General features: G+C 37.0%; 1 pseudogene; it reads left to right on the top strand.

Annotated features, from left to right (window-relative positions):
• LOC116554869 overlaps window positions 1-15,669 on the top strand; it is a 100,442-nt pseudogene extending 84,773 nt beyond the window's left edge.
• The last annotated feature ends 264 nt before the right edge of the window (window positions 15,670-15,933 follow it).

Here is a 15,933-nt window from a genome sequence, read left to right on the forward strand (position 1 = left end):
TTCTGTGCCCTCATTACTGCTCTAGAGAGGTCATCTCTGTTAAAACTTTGTTGTGTCACTTTACAGAGTTATTCCAATTTCACTTTACGGGAACTTGGAGAGGAGGCCAATGAGGTAGTGGAAAGTACCAGGAAGGAAAGGTACGTCTCAGGTCTAACATTCTGTGGCTTTTGGAAAATCTATTAATTTCCTTGGGACTCTTATTCCTGATGTGTAAAATGAAGTGTTTCCCAGGAAAGGTGGAATAGAATTTACTACCATCTGAGCAATTGCTGGATTTTTGGAGGAATATTTTGACAATTTTGTTTGTCACCGTGACTAAGAGAACCTTCTGATGTCTGTTTCCCTCAGAATGGGAATGCTATACATGTCCAAAGCACAATGAAGAATTTTCCCACTTCAAGTGTCAGGAGTACCCCCTACCACAGGGAAAAAAAAAAAAAAAATGGAACATCGCTATAGCCTCTTCCAACTGACAAGAACTCACAAAATAAAGTTGTTGGTGATATTGACCAATACTAATAGTTATAAAGCATATTTTTTCTTTTCAAAATAAAATTGTAAATCCCACAAGCTTTTATCTAAAGTAATTTTTCTTTATGCTCTAATTCAATAGAAAAGGTAATTTTTAAGACTATAAATGGCTTTATTATTTTGGTGATTTCTCAGCTTACAGTTTGCTATGCTGTGGAACCAGTTTTGATTATTTCTCTTCCTTTTTTTTTCTTTTCATATTATGTAAACCTTATTAGTTTTTAATTTTTCATAGAAGTTTGCCTCTTTTATTACAATACTAAAGAAAACACTATAATAATACATATACAGGTAAACTATACCCTAGAAGCTTCAAAGCTGGTGCTGCATCCAAGTAACTTTTAAATAATTGTTTAATGCACAATTATTTTCTAAATTGCTTCACATGTTCCAGGGAGTCCTAACAGTCAAATTCTTTCCTATTAATTTTATTTCCAAAAAGCCAGATTTGTACATTGACCTTATAATAGTAGATGAAGAAGGAAAGGAATACTGCAGAGTTAACGTGACTTCCAGAGAATCTTCTTATACAAAATTCATTTTCTTCAGTGGTTTCAAAAACACTCATGTAAACTTGTTTTTTATTTTTTTCCCCCCCCAAATACACTTAATCTGGCAAGGTTCTTTCACACAGCAATAAATAGCATTTGCTATCTTTGAGAGAATGCCAGCTGGTCTCCTTCCTAGTCCTGAGGTAAACAGAAGGCTGCCTGCTTGCCTTGAGTCTGCTCTTGCTAATTAGAGGATTCGTGTTCTGTTTCCCTTTAAAAGGCCTTCTGGAAGATGGTAGTTCCCTTTTTCTCAACCTTCCATGTAGCCCACTCTTACAGTCTTCTCCTTGAGTGCCCTTCTCTCTTCCATGGGCATGACAGTGAGAACATCACCAAGAGCCACAGAGCAAAAGCAAAAGAATATTTGGATAAGAAATTAATCCATATATGGAATGAGAGCCACGAGAAGCTTTCATTTCTATTTCAAATCTAAACTAAAGCAGAGATCCAGCAAAATCTTTTCACTTTAGAGACTTAATGTAAATATTTTTTACTGTTTTTTTTTTTTTTTTACGTAGGAAATACTGAAGATCGAATAAAGATTTTTCTTTCTCATTCATTTCTGCTCAACCCCCACTAAAATTTATTTGGCCAGGGCTAAAATATTAAAAGCTTGAGTTTTCACAGCCCATTGTTTTCCCATTTCAGCTAAAGAAGGTTCTGTCTCGCCAAGAGATTTGTGGACAATTTTATGTAAATGGATGTTGCAGCAGGTCGAGGGATAGAATAATGGCAATGGAAAAAATATGTGTAAGATCAACATAACCAAAGGTCAAAGGAGAGTTTGTCGTAGTTTAGAAAAGAGGAAAGAGATCTGGGATAGCCATTTACTTGTGGGAGATATTTGAAACTAAAACATATAAGAAAAATTTATTTATTAGAAGTTTTTCTATGTGTTAAGAATATACTCTTCATCTTGCCCTGCCTGGTAACTTCAAGAGAGGCTTCATTAAAGATGCAAATAACTTTTAACTCCTTGGATGACAGGCTGTTAATTGTCTAAAAGTGATATTGGCACTAAATGATAAGTTTTTATGTGTATTACATTTGAGGGTTGACATTTTCTTTGTGGAAGAGTTATTGGGGTATTTATCATATCTGTAAAAACATTAACTGCCTGCTTTTCAGAGTTGGAATTTTTTTTTGTTTTTTGCATAACGGCTATCAAGCAAAACTAAGAAATAAAAGATGTGACAATGAAGGACAAAGACAAACTACAAAAATAGTTAATTTTTTTTTTTTCTTTTTACCTTCTGAAACTTTTGTTGGTACTGGTAATCACATGTATTTAAAAATGGAAAATTTGGAAAATAAGAAATATTCATTTTTTCAAGCTAATTTAACACTAGAATATTTGTTCTGTTTCCAAAATGTAGATAATACAATGGTAAGCATGAAACATTCTCTGCCTTTAATAAAAGAAGTTGTAAAAAATTTATTCACACACATTGCATAAGACAAAATAAGGAAAATGCCTGTCACGCATTACAATAGTGTAAGTTTGCACAGATAAGAGAGCTCAAATAAAAAGCCCTTCCAAAATCATGTTGTTACCTTAATTATTATTCACTGCATACTGAAAGAGTTTGGGAAAACAAGACAAATGCCCATTTCCCTCTTACTCCATGAGAGTCATCTTTAGATAATTAGAATTTTTCCAAAGTATGAATTATTTATTTCTTCCTACAGTCACATATGCAGGCCAGAAGTCTCTAGTATCCCAGAAATGAAGTGGCTTTCAATCATCATCATTTCTACTAAGAAAACTTCCTGGAATTTAGGAAAATTGGGTAGAAACTCTCCAAACTCCTCTCAGCATCATTTTTTTGTCCTGTCCAGATGGATATTCTTGATGAGCATTTTTCACATCATTCCCTCAGGCAGCTTGATAAATTGTTGCTTTTATGCTTGCTATGTCCCCTATTCTGAAAAATGAAGTTAAAATGCTATTTATAATTATTCCCATAATTGGAGCAAAGCCAGAGTTCTATGTATTTCACATTTAGACTAGTTATAAAAACTTGGCACTGATTGTGTCTCTACCTCTAAATCTGAACAAAATAAGTGATTAGTGGGTATGGTTTTAAAATTAAATCTTAAAGGCCAAATTACAAAACACTTTTTGAAACTGACAAATCATTGAGTATTTTGTAACTAATTAACTGTCAGTCCTCGGTCCTCGGCAAAATCCCCTACCTGTAACTTTGACTCTCTGCCTTTATTGTATTGCTTTAGTGAAATTGGGTCATACCTCTGAGAATACTTCTTAACCTGCAGCCTTCTCAAGTGATAACTGTTTCTCCCCACATCCCTCAAAACCCTAGACTGACTCTTTTCTCTCCCCATCTCTCCAACCAGTTGTCCTCTCTGCTATTCTAAAAACTGCTCATTTCTGGCTATACTCCCTTTCTCCAACATGAAAACACCTTCCATTGAATGTCATTCTAACAAAACATACAGTCAGATGTAAGGAACAATTTCTGACGTTCAACAGCACAGTAGGGTAACAAGCATTAGCAACAACACATTGTATATTTCAACATAGTTAGAAGAAAGGACTTTAAATGTTCCCAACACAAAGAAATGATAAATGCTTAAGGTGATGGATATCCTAAATACTCTGACTTGATCATTACATATTCTGTGCATGTATCCAAATATGACATATACCCTATGAATATGATTTCAATATCCACATCCACACCCTTTCCAATTTTCTGACCTCCTTGTTCCCTGACATGCACTCCTCCAGTCATGTGGACCTTCACACTCTCTCAGACCATAATAATCATCGTATTCACGCTAGCTGTTTTGCAATTTTCCGAACACCTTAACCACGACCTCCTCTCTGGGTCTTTGTACTTGCTCTGTTATGCCCTTAGAAATGCTCTTCCTCCTCATATCTGATGGCGATAGTCTTCACTTCAATTCTCATCTAATTCATTCAAGCCTTCCTCACATTCTTTTTCAAACAGCAACTCTTCCTACCCCCTTCCTCTGCCCTACTTAGTTACATTTTTTTTCATACCACTCAAGACTCTCTGACAAATGATTTGTGTATTATTAATTTCTCCACCCATATTAGACTGGAACTGCAGAAAGACAGAGATGTTTGTCTGTTTTGTTCACTGCCATATCCTTGGCAACTGAAATATCAATGTGTATATGTATATATATATATATATATACACATATATATATATGCCACATAGTAGACATACAGTAGATATAGATGAATAAATTATTTCCCCTTTTTTGAAAAGTGTAGTATAATATATATTCATAGTTTAATTAATTAAATATTTTAAAATTGACTTAAAGGCATAATAATTATAGAAATAATTCCAGCCTGGAAGTGTGAGCGACTATCTAAGATATTGTTTATTCAGATTCAATTGAACACAAGACTGCATTTCTTGTTAAAGTCCATAAAATGGGATTTTGCTTTGAAGTTGTCTTCTCAAATCAAGAAAAGCATGGATTCTTAGATGAAGATGCTCACTGTAATCAAACCATCACTGTCCATGTAACCCACTCCCCAGTACATCTATGTAATCTCAAAAGAGCACACAAGTACCTTTTCTCTCTTTCTGTGCACTTGGGATATGTGTATTGCTACAGGGCCTGTTAATCATTGCAAACTCTCAATAAATAACAAATCCCTGGTGTGACGACCGTTGGCCAACATTTTAAAAAAGAAAATAGCAAATAATGTCAGATTTCTTAATTACTATTTGTGTACCTTAATTGTGAGTCAGGTGTGGCTTAAAACTAATAAGAACTTGGTAAATACTCAGGAATCCCCTTCATAGCTCAATAATAAATTTTTGGCATAAACAAAACATATTTCCCTCCATCACTCTAATATTATGAAAATATAACAACCATTATAGCAATAATATTTATTTTTAACGAGTTTACATTATATACCAAGAACAATGTTATTTATATATTGCTATAATGCTAGTCTTCATTAGAGTAGTATGAAAAAGCTGAGATACATGGTTTAGTAGGAAACAATTCAAACACTGGTTTGGTCTTTGGGAAGGGAGGAATAATCCAGGCAAAAGGAATGGCAATTTAAAGGCCTACTAGTCAGAGAGAATATAACAAATAATACAGATTATTTCCTATGCAATTAATGCATGCAATTTTCAGGGCTCAAGTGTAGGCTGCAGTGCAAGAATGTGTTGGGGTGGCTGTAGACCAATGGCCAGAAGAGAGCTTCAAACGTAGTCAAGGGGTAAATCATGTGTAAGCTGTATAAATATGTGTACCTCTTAGTCAAGAGATAAATCATGTGTCATCACGGTAAAGCATGTTCAAGCATGTGTAAGCTACAGATAAATTAAAGACTTTGGATTTTATCTAGAAAAAATGGCCATTGTCGACCTCTGTTTGTATGTTTTCTTTTTCTACCCCTCCTTTTGTTTCTCTTCTCATTCTCTCCTCTGCTTTTCAGCTCTTCTTTTTTTCCCCACTTACCTCTTCTTCCCCTCACTCCTACATTCCATTTAGGCACAGGAAGTGTCATTAATAGATTCAAGAAATCGTTATTGGACATCTACCTCATGTAAGGCACCCTGCTAGACACTGAGGAAGTTCATTCAGCAAGACAGACCTGATTCCATCCCTCATAAAACTTACAGTCTGGTGGACAAGATTGGCATATTCAGAGAACTGAAATAAACACAGTGTTACTTAGAGTTCGAAATAGGGAAATGTCATGAGATGAGTCAGAGAAGAAAGCAGGAACACGTCACAGGGGGTGTTGCAAATTAGATAAGGAATTTTGGTTTTTATGCTAAGAACAACCAGAGGATGTTAAAGTACTTTCAAATTCCCTCTCCTCTTATTCATCCTCTTCAATATGGTTTCTATTCAACTATGTTACTAAAATGGTTTTTAATATGGATTCAGAAACCTCAACACTCAAACTACTAAACATTTTCTACTCTTAACTACACAGCATCATTAAATTGCCTCTTTCCAGAACACTTTATTCTGTTGACTTTCATGGCACTAGATTCTCTTGCCTCTGTGGCCACATTTTCCTTGTCTTTTTTGCCAATTTGGCTTGCACGCTTCTCTGCCTAGCCTTTAAATGTTGAAACTAGTCATGGTTGAAATCTAGGCCCTCTGCTAGTCTCACTCTACACAATATTCCCATGCTATCTTATCTAGAATCATGCTTCTTAAACTTATAGTTCCATTCCATACAACTTTTCTGAATTTCGGTCTCAAATCTCACTGCATATCGTAGATCTCTATTATAATTTTACTCAAACACTTCAAACTCAACATGCCCATCCATAGACAGGGAAGAGAAGAGGAGGATCAGGCTGGGGGTAGGCAGATATGTGTGATTGTGGGTATTGGTGGCTTAGATGTAATAAAGAAAAAAAAAAATCTTTGAAAAATGAGGTCAAGAAACCCCTGGGAAGCCAGGGGATTAAATACATTTTCCACGAGAACATTGAAACTACCTAGTAAAGTGGCAGAATTTGGGTGTTAAAACAATCTTTGAGCTAGGTAAAAGATTTGAAATCATGTATTTTCTACCATCAGTCATTTTGAGGTGAGAAAAAAAAAGAGATGTGGCTGACTGCATTTGAGTCAAAAAGAGAAAATAACATAAAATAAGTGAAAAGTAAAAACTAAAAGTTTTTAAATAAATAGACTATTTGAAATAGGACATAGGGCAGCAAAATGATCATCAAGCTATATAAATTAATATTTCATTAGTGCCATCATTTAATGATCAATGGAGAAATTAATTTACAAACTTAAAATTGAGATTTTAAGTCTGCATTACACTAAAAATAAATTTTAAGATTTAGAGAAAGTGGCTGATTTCCTAAAAATGTAATATACCATTTTTAATTCAGGTAGTGGAAAACTTGAATAAATCAATGAACATGGAAGAGGACAGAAAAGGAGTTAAACTTTTTTTTCAAAAAGACACCTATTGGTCCAGTTGGTTTTATATCTTATTTCTTAATAACTGTGTTAGTCTGCTCAGGATTCCATAGCACAGGAACACAAATTGTTTACCTTAAACAATAGAAAATTATCTGTTAAAAAAAAGATCAACATCCCATCAGGTTTGGTTTTTAGAGAGGCCTCCCTTCCCGGCTTGCAGATGTCCACCTTTTTGCTCTGTCTTCAATGGCCTCTACTCTTTGCATGTGTGGTGAAACCTCTCTGATGTACCTTCCTCTTCTTATAAGGACATCAGTCCTATTGGATTAGGACCACACCATTATAACCTCATTTAATCTTAATTGTCTCACCAAAGGGCCTATCTTCAAGTACACTCACATTGGGGGTTATGGCATAAATGTAAAAATTTGGGGGGACATGAATCAATTCATAACAATTACCTTTACAGGCTAGGTAATCCCTGTTACTTACACTACTATGGGCTACAAAAGAAAAAGGAAAACGAGAATGAACATCTTTATCACAGAACAGAAAAAAACATTTCCTAACTTATTTTATGAGGGCAGCATAAACATAATAACAAAACCTAACAGCATCATTAAAGTGAAATGATACTACAAACCAATCTTATGCATAACTATCTAAGCAAAATTCCACTCCCACAAAAGCAGCAAACTGCATTCAGTAATACATTAAAAACACGCAATCAAAACATGTTAATGATACAAGTTCAAGATTAGTTAACATTTTAAAATTTGTAATAATTCAATTCTTTGAAAATGAAAAAAATTATATCATCATGTCAATAGATAGAATCTGTCTGATATAATAATTTTGGAACTCTAGATTCTATTGAAGGCTTGCAACATACAAGGGGAGGCTTGCTTGGTAAACTGCAATTAATTTTGTTTAATTTCCAAAGACATAAACAGGTTGAAAATGAAAGTATAAAAAAAATTCTGTGCAAATAGTAACCAAAAGAAAGCAAGTGTGGCTAAACTAACATCAGACAAAACAGACTTGAAATCAAAAAATACTATAAGAGATAAGTAGGATATTATAAGTTAATAAAAGATTTAACACAGCAAGAAGACAATTATAAACATTAACATACTAATAACAGACTGTTAAATATATAAAGCAAAAATGGACAGAATTGTAAAATGGAAGTAGTTCTACAGTAATATTTGGAAACTTCAGTGCCTCACTCTCAATAATGGGTAAAACAACTAGACAAAAAATAAATAAGAAAATAGAGGACTTTTACAACACAATAAACCAACTAGATCTCACAGATATATACAGAATATTCTAATTAAGAACAACAGGATACACATTCTTCTCAATTGCACGGGGTAATTTTTCAGGATAGAACATATATTATGTCACAAATACCTCTTAATATATTTAGAAAAATAGATATCATATAAAGTATCTTCTCCAAACACAACAAAATACAGTTAGAAATAAATAACACAAAGAAACTGGAAAATTAACAAATTCACAGAAATGGAAAAATGTACTCTTAAAATTAAGTAACCAGTATATCAAAGAAGAAATCAGAAAATAAATTAGGGAATATGGTTAACAGTAAAATATTGTATATTACAAAATAGCTAGAAGAGAGGTTTTTGAATGTTTCTGCCACAAAGAAATAATACATGCATGAGGTGATGGGTACATTCTCCTGAATGGATCATTATACATCATATATATGTATTGAAACATAAAATTGTACCCCATAAATAAATACAATTGCAAAGTGTCAATCATTTAAAATTAATTTTAAAAAGAGATGTGTGAAAACTAAACATTGCATGTTCTCACTCATAAGTGGGTGTTGAACAATGAGAACACATGGTCACAAGGAGGGGAACATCACACACCAGGGCCTGTCAGGGAGTGGAGGAGGTAGGGGAGGGATAGCAGGGGGTGGAGGGATTGGTGAGGGATAATGTTAGTGGAAATATCTAATGTAGATGATGGAGGGATGCATGCAGCAAACCACCATGGCACATGTATACCTATGTAATAAACCTGTACCATCTGCACATGTACCCCAGAACTTAAAGTATAATTTAAAAAAGAAAAAGAAAAAAAAAGATGTATCTGATTTCATAAAACGAAAAATACACCAAAATTTATGAGACATAGTAAAAGCAGTCCTAAAGAGCAAATTTATAGCTATAAACATTTACATTAAAAAAGAAAGAGGCAGGTGGATCACTTGAGCTCAAGAGTTTGAGACCAACCTGGACAATATGGCAAAACGCTGTCTCTATCAAAAATACAAAAAAAAAAAAAAAAAAAAAAATCAGCCAGGCAGGATGGTGCGAACGTGCCTGTAGTCCCAGGTACGTGTGAGACTGAGATAGGAGGATTGCTTGAGCCTGGGAGGTGGAGGCTGCAGTGTGCTGAGATCACACCACTACACTCTAGCCTGGGTGACAAAACAAAACATAAAAGACGTCAAATGAACAACCTAAGTTGACAACTTAAGGTATTAAAAAAAAAAAAAGGAGAAACTAAACCCAAAGCTAACAGAAGGAGGGAAATGATAAACAGTACAACAGCAATAAAATGGAGAATAGAAAAACATTGGATAAAATGAATGAAGGCAAAAGTCAGCTCTTCAAAAGAGTCAACAAAAATTGGCAAAGTTTTAACTAGATTAACTAAAGAAAAAAATTTATTAATGTCAGAAATAAAAGTGATCATAAGAGAGTAAGTACTATGAACAGTTATATGCCAACAAATTGGACAGCCTAGACAAAATAAACAATTTGCTAGAATCACACTATCTACCAAGACCAAATCACGAAGAAATAAATAGATCAATAACTAGTAAAAAGATTGAATCAGTAATGTTTTAAAAGTCCTGACAAAAGTCCTGGACCTCATGGCCTCACTGATATGAATTTCACCAAACATTAAAATAAAAGTAACACCAATTCTGCTCAAAAATTAATCAAAAACTGAAGAGGAGGAAACACTTCCTAACTCATTCACGAGACCAATATGGTCCTTGATACCAACCCAAAGACGATACAAGAAGTAAAACTATAGAAAGATATACCTTATGAACATTGATGCAAAAATTTTCAAAAAAATACTAGCAAATAGAGCTCAGCAGTATATTAAAATGATTATAAACCATAATCGAGTGGTATTTTTTTAGTGCAAGAATGGTTCAACATATACAAATCAGTCAACGTAATAAACCACATCAGCAGAATGAAGGAAAATAAACCACATGATCATCTGATATACGATAATGTTTTGTGATCCTAAATTTCTCAAAATGGAGTCACTTATGATAAGTGACTCAGCCTAAAGTGAAATTACTGACCCCCTCAAAGTGATATTCACATGTATGGAAGACTGAGGTTCTAAAATAACATCTGCTGTGGCCAGGCCCCCACAAGGCTTGACAAGAAAACAAGGCAATGAGATAATGGCTATGGAAGTTTTTATGACTTCTGCAGAGGATCATAAGAACTTGAAATAAATTGACTATGGCCTAGAAGCCTGCAGAAGCCCGTGGTCGGGGGAGAATTGTGAAGCCTCTTTTCTATGGGCAGTAGCTGCTAGAAGTTCTGCTGGACACTTGCCTCTCTGCAATTCCAAGCTACTACCTGTGATTGGTTTTTCCCTCTCTGTTATTACTATGGGTGTCGAATATATTTGCATGTTTGTTGGCTTCTGAAAATCTCATAAGAAACCATAAATCCAAAAGCATTTAATTGGCCATAGAGTCATGATAAAACCTCTGGCCCTGTGGTCAGAATTAGCACAACTAGACTGGTTTGAACCTGACAAACTATCATCTTATTTGATGCAAAAAATAATAATTTGACAAAATCGAACACCCTCTCATGATAAACACACGCAACAAAATAGGAACATAACAAAACTATCTCAATGTATTTAAAATTATATGTAAAAAACTCACAGCAAACATGACGAAAGTTTGAAAAGATTTTCCTTTAAAATCAGAGACAAGGAAGAATGCCTGCTTTCCCCACTTCTATTCATAATAATACTAGAAGTCCTACCCAAAGCAACTAGATTCATGAGATACATGAATCTAAAACACAAAATGTCGTCCCAGGCAGCTAAACACAATATAATAGACATTGTTTTATTCATTCTGTATATTGTTCAACAAAAGAAAAAAAATCACATAAAAAGAAAATATATATGGAGAGTTTGAAGTTAGGAAAGTGGTGACTTTGAGGAAGTATGGAGAGGTAGCTGTTGGAGGTGGCATGGCTTTTTGGTGGCAGGAGGCTTTTTACAGTGCTGGGAATGGTGAACTTTCTAATCTAGAAGTGGTTAACTAGGTGAATACTTGGTGCGAATTCATTGAGCTGTCTATTTACATTTTCTAACACTTCTTTAGGTGTACTCTACTGCTAAATTAAAAAGAAAATGTACTAACTGCAAAAAAAATTACCAATATCTAGTGACAAAATTGGTAACACAGGTTAACTGCTGTTCATCCTGAAATGAACTATAAAACAAAGTCCAAATAAGTTGAGAGATGACCTAAGCTTCAGAATATATAAAGGCATCCTGCAAATGATGAATAACAACGAAAAAGGAAAAAAGATCGTAAAAAGTGGCAAAAAAAGATGAATCAGCAATTCACAAGAGAAACAATAAAATGGATAGAAACATTTATTTAAAAGCTGTCACCCACACTCCAAGTCACAAAACTCAGGAAAAATCTAAGTTAAAAACAACAGAAACATATTTTATTAATCATATTTGCAAAATTATATAAAATGCCTATAATATTCAGGTCTGGTTACGTGAGGAAACATTGGTCATATGAGAGTATACAGCTAAGACTTATCTTAAAATAATCTGGCACTATCTAGTATAATTTTAGCTCCATAAGCCCTTTACTTAACTCTACTGAAATGACAGCACTATATAGAAAAATATACATACAAGATTTTTGTTTGTCTGCACCGTTGCTTATAATGACAAACATTGGGAACAATCTGAGTGCCCATTATTAATAGCATTTTTTTTGTCTATTTGTCTGAAGGGCTGTCCATGATACATTACAAAATGAGAATAGAAAATTATAAAAAAAAAAAAAAAGGTAGTATATTGGTTCTGTAAAAAACATTGCCACACAGCCCCATTTATCTGTATAATGGTTTGTAAAAGACATGAATCTCTTCTCAGTTGTATTGGAGTGGAGGAGACTGGGAGTCAGCAGGAGAGAATTTTTTTTAACTTGTTTTCCTCCTCTTTGTTTCATTTGTTACAATGAGCAAGCATTTATATTTCTTAAATCTAAGAATATTTAACAAGAAAAATATTTCCTTCCTGGATCAAATAGATGGCACTTGCCTTTCTTTTCCATGTAACCTCATTCTTTCAGCTTCACCGATTTAGAGCTCCTGATACCAGTTGTTTCTTGTCTACTTCATTCACTTCCGCTGAAACCAATCTAACCATGCCAGCTTCTCTTTTATTATAATAGGCATTTGCTTCTTACAACTATTTAAGACATGTTAAGATGGCTCTGCAGCCCAAGTTTAAAAGGGGATTCTGGTAAATCCTTTCCACTTACAACACTGCTGTTAATTTGCTGTAGTTCATTGCTCTACTTTTGTTTACTTAAATATTTCATCTAGGTTCCTTTTGCTTTGCCAGCACCCAAGGGCACACTTTTCTCTTGATGCATTCCAGTTTCTATAGTACTATTTGCTGGCTTCATTCTCTAAGAGACAGTCCTTTTATTGAATTACAAAGACTCTAGATTTAACCCAAGATAAATGCTGAATATTGCTTGGGGTCCTGGAAAACATTAGATGCTCTGTGAAACAGTGGCCCTACCTGCAAGTTAAAAGCAGCCTGTTTGAACTTTCAAATACACATTCCGCTTCAGTGTACTCTGTCACCATAAGATTTCCGTACCCTGGGCTCACCTGGACAACCTAATCCTGTTGTTACTGGATCAGATGCTTTCCTCTTGGAATTCAAGAAGAACACAGGCTCTGAGATCATCCATTTTTCTCTTTCTGAAAGCAATATCCTTACTTTCTTTCTATTTTTTTCTTTCTAACTTTTACTTTGTGTTAAAGGGGTACATGTACAGATTTGTTACATGTCATGGGCATTTGATGTACATATAATTTTGTCACCCAGGTAGTCTGCATAATTCCCAATAGGTAGTTTTTAAATCCTAATCTTCCTTCCACACTCCATCCTCAAATAGGCCCCGGTTTCTATTGTTCCCTTCTTTATGTCCATGTGTACTGTTTAGCTTCCACTTATAAGAACATGAACTATTTGGTTTTCTGTTCCTGTGCTAATTCACTTGAGATTATGCCCTCCAGCTCCATCCATGTTGCTGCAAAGATCAGAATCTCTTTTTTTTGGTAATACCCACGTCATATTCCATGGTGTTTATACCACATTTTCTTTACCTAGTCCACCACTGATGGGCATTTACATCAATTACATGTCTTTGCTATTGTGAATAGTGCTTCAATGAAGATATTCATGAATGTGTCTTTATGGAAGAACAATTTATATTCCTTTGAGTATATACCCAGTAACAGCATTGCTAGGTCAAATGGTAGTTCTAATTTAAGTCCCTTGAGAAATCTCCAGACTGACTGCATTCCACAGCAGCCAAACTAATTTACATTCCCACCAGCAGTGCATAAATTGCCATCATCGGGCAGCAGCAGCTGCAGGCTCAGCATCTTTCTCATGGCCACGGACCCCAGTTCCCCCTACCCCTCCCGCTTCGGGACTGCAGCCTCCTGGAATCCCGCCCCTAGGGGGCAGGGCCAGCCTCCTTGCTCTGTCTAGTGTTCTGAGTGGGCAGTCTCACTTGGCAATGAACGATGACAGAAGCACCACGATGCAGAGCACGACAGAGACAGACAGCCGGGCACAAGTAATTCCCTCCTGGTCCCAGACAGTCTAAGAGGCACAGATAAACGCAGAAATGGACCTGAATTTTCTAATGACATCAAGAAAAGGAAGGTGGATGATAAGGACTCCAGCCATCATGACAGTGGTGGTGAGACAAGCCACAACTTAGTTGTGGATGTGTCTAATGAGGACCCTCCTTCTCCATGAGCAAGCTCTGCCCACTCTCCCAGGGAAAATGGAATCAACAAAAATCGCCTGCTAAAGAAGGATGCTTCTAGCAGGCCAGCTTCCGCAGCCTCCTCGTGAAGTTCCACTTCTTTGAAATCCAAAGAAATGACTTTGCATGAAAAAGCCAGCACGCCTGTTCTGAAATCTATCACACCAAAGCCTCGGAGTGACATGACAACGCCAGGCACCAGCGCCACTCCAGGCCTCTGTCCAGGCCTCGGCAAGCCTCCAGCCACAGACCCCCTCATTAACCAAGCGGCAGCTGGCTTGAGGACACCCCTGGCAGTGCCCAGTGCCTACCCTGCTTCTTTTGGGATGGTCCCCCATGCTGGCATGAACTGCGAGCTGACCAGCCCAGGTGCTGCCTACGCCAGTTTACACAACATGTTGCCCCAGATGAGTGCTACAGCCACCGTGGCTGCCGTGGTGGCCTACGGGCGCTCCCCACGGTGGGGTTTGATCCCCCCCTCACACGAGAGTATCTACCATTCCTCTAAAACTGGCAGGAATCCCTGGGGGGAAACCTGCATACTCCTACCACGTTACTACAGATGGTCAGATGCAGCCTGTCCCTTTTCCTCCCGACACCGTCATCGGACCTGGAATCCCCCGGCACCCTCGCCAGATCAACACCCTCAACCACAGGGACTTGATGTGCGCCATGACCATCAGCAACCACACGAGACAGGTGTACAAGGGCGGGAAGGGCTGTGACAAGGTCTGGGACATCGGCCGCCCTGGCAATAAGAGTCCTGTCTCCCAGCTTGATTGTCTGAATAGAGATAATGATATCCATTCCTGTAAATTGTTACCTGATGGCTGCACTCTTAGAGTGGGAGGAGAAGCCAGTACTTTGCCTATTTGGGACCTGGAAGCTCCGACCTCGCGCATCAAGGTGGAGCTGACATCCTGGGCCCCCGCCTGCCACACCCTGGCCATCAGCCCCGATTCCAAGGTCTGCTTCTCATGCTGCAGCGACATCAACATTGCTTTGTGAGATCTGCACAACCAGACACTAGTGAGGCAATTCCAGGGCCACACAGATGGAGCCAGCTGTATTGACATTTCTAATGATGGCACCAAGCTCTGGACGGGCGGTTTGGACAACATGGTCAGGTCCTGGGACCTGCGCGAGGGGCGGCAGCTGCAGCAGCACAACTTCACTTCCCAGATCTTCTCCCTGGGGTACTGCCCCACCGGGGAGTGGCTGATGGTGGGCATGAAAAGCAGCAACGTGGAGGTGCTTCATGTGAACAAGCCCGACAAGTACCAGCTGCACCTGCACGAGAGCTGCGTGTTGTCCCTGAAATTTGCTTTCTGTGGTAAATGGTTTGTGAGTGCTGGAAAAGATAACCTCCTCAATGCTTGGCGGGCCCCCTATGGAGTCGGTATATTCCAGTCCAAAGAGTCCTTGTCAGTGCCTAGCTGTGACATCTCTGTGGATGACAAGTACATAGTCACTGGCTCAGGGAACAAGAAAGCTACAGTCTATGAAGTCATCTACTGAAAACATTATGTGGCTTAACATTTATAGTTGAATTGGGCCAAAATGTTTTGAATTTGTAGAAACAGAAAAATTATAACTTCAAGTCCATCAGCAGAAAGTCACTTGTCTACATAGACAAAATAGAACACCAAGGCCAAGCAGACAGAGGGGCCATGGGGTGTAGAATTGAGGAATGGAATCTGTAGACTCATGTGACAGCCCATTCTTTCTTGCTGGGTGATCTGGGGGTCATGCCTTGCCCAAGTGTGAGATTACTTTTCTGTT

The sequence above is a fragment of the Sapajus apella genome, unplaced genomic scaffold, assembly GCF_009761245.1.
Source record: "Sapajus apella isolate SASKATOON/1434 unplaced genomic scaffold, GSC_monkey_1.0 scaffold2, whole genome shotgun sequence".
Lineage (NCBI taxonomy): Eukaryota > Metazoa > Chordata > Mammalia > Primates > Cebidae > Sapajus > Sapajus apella.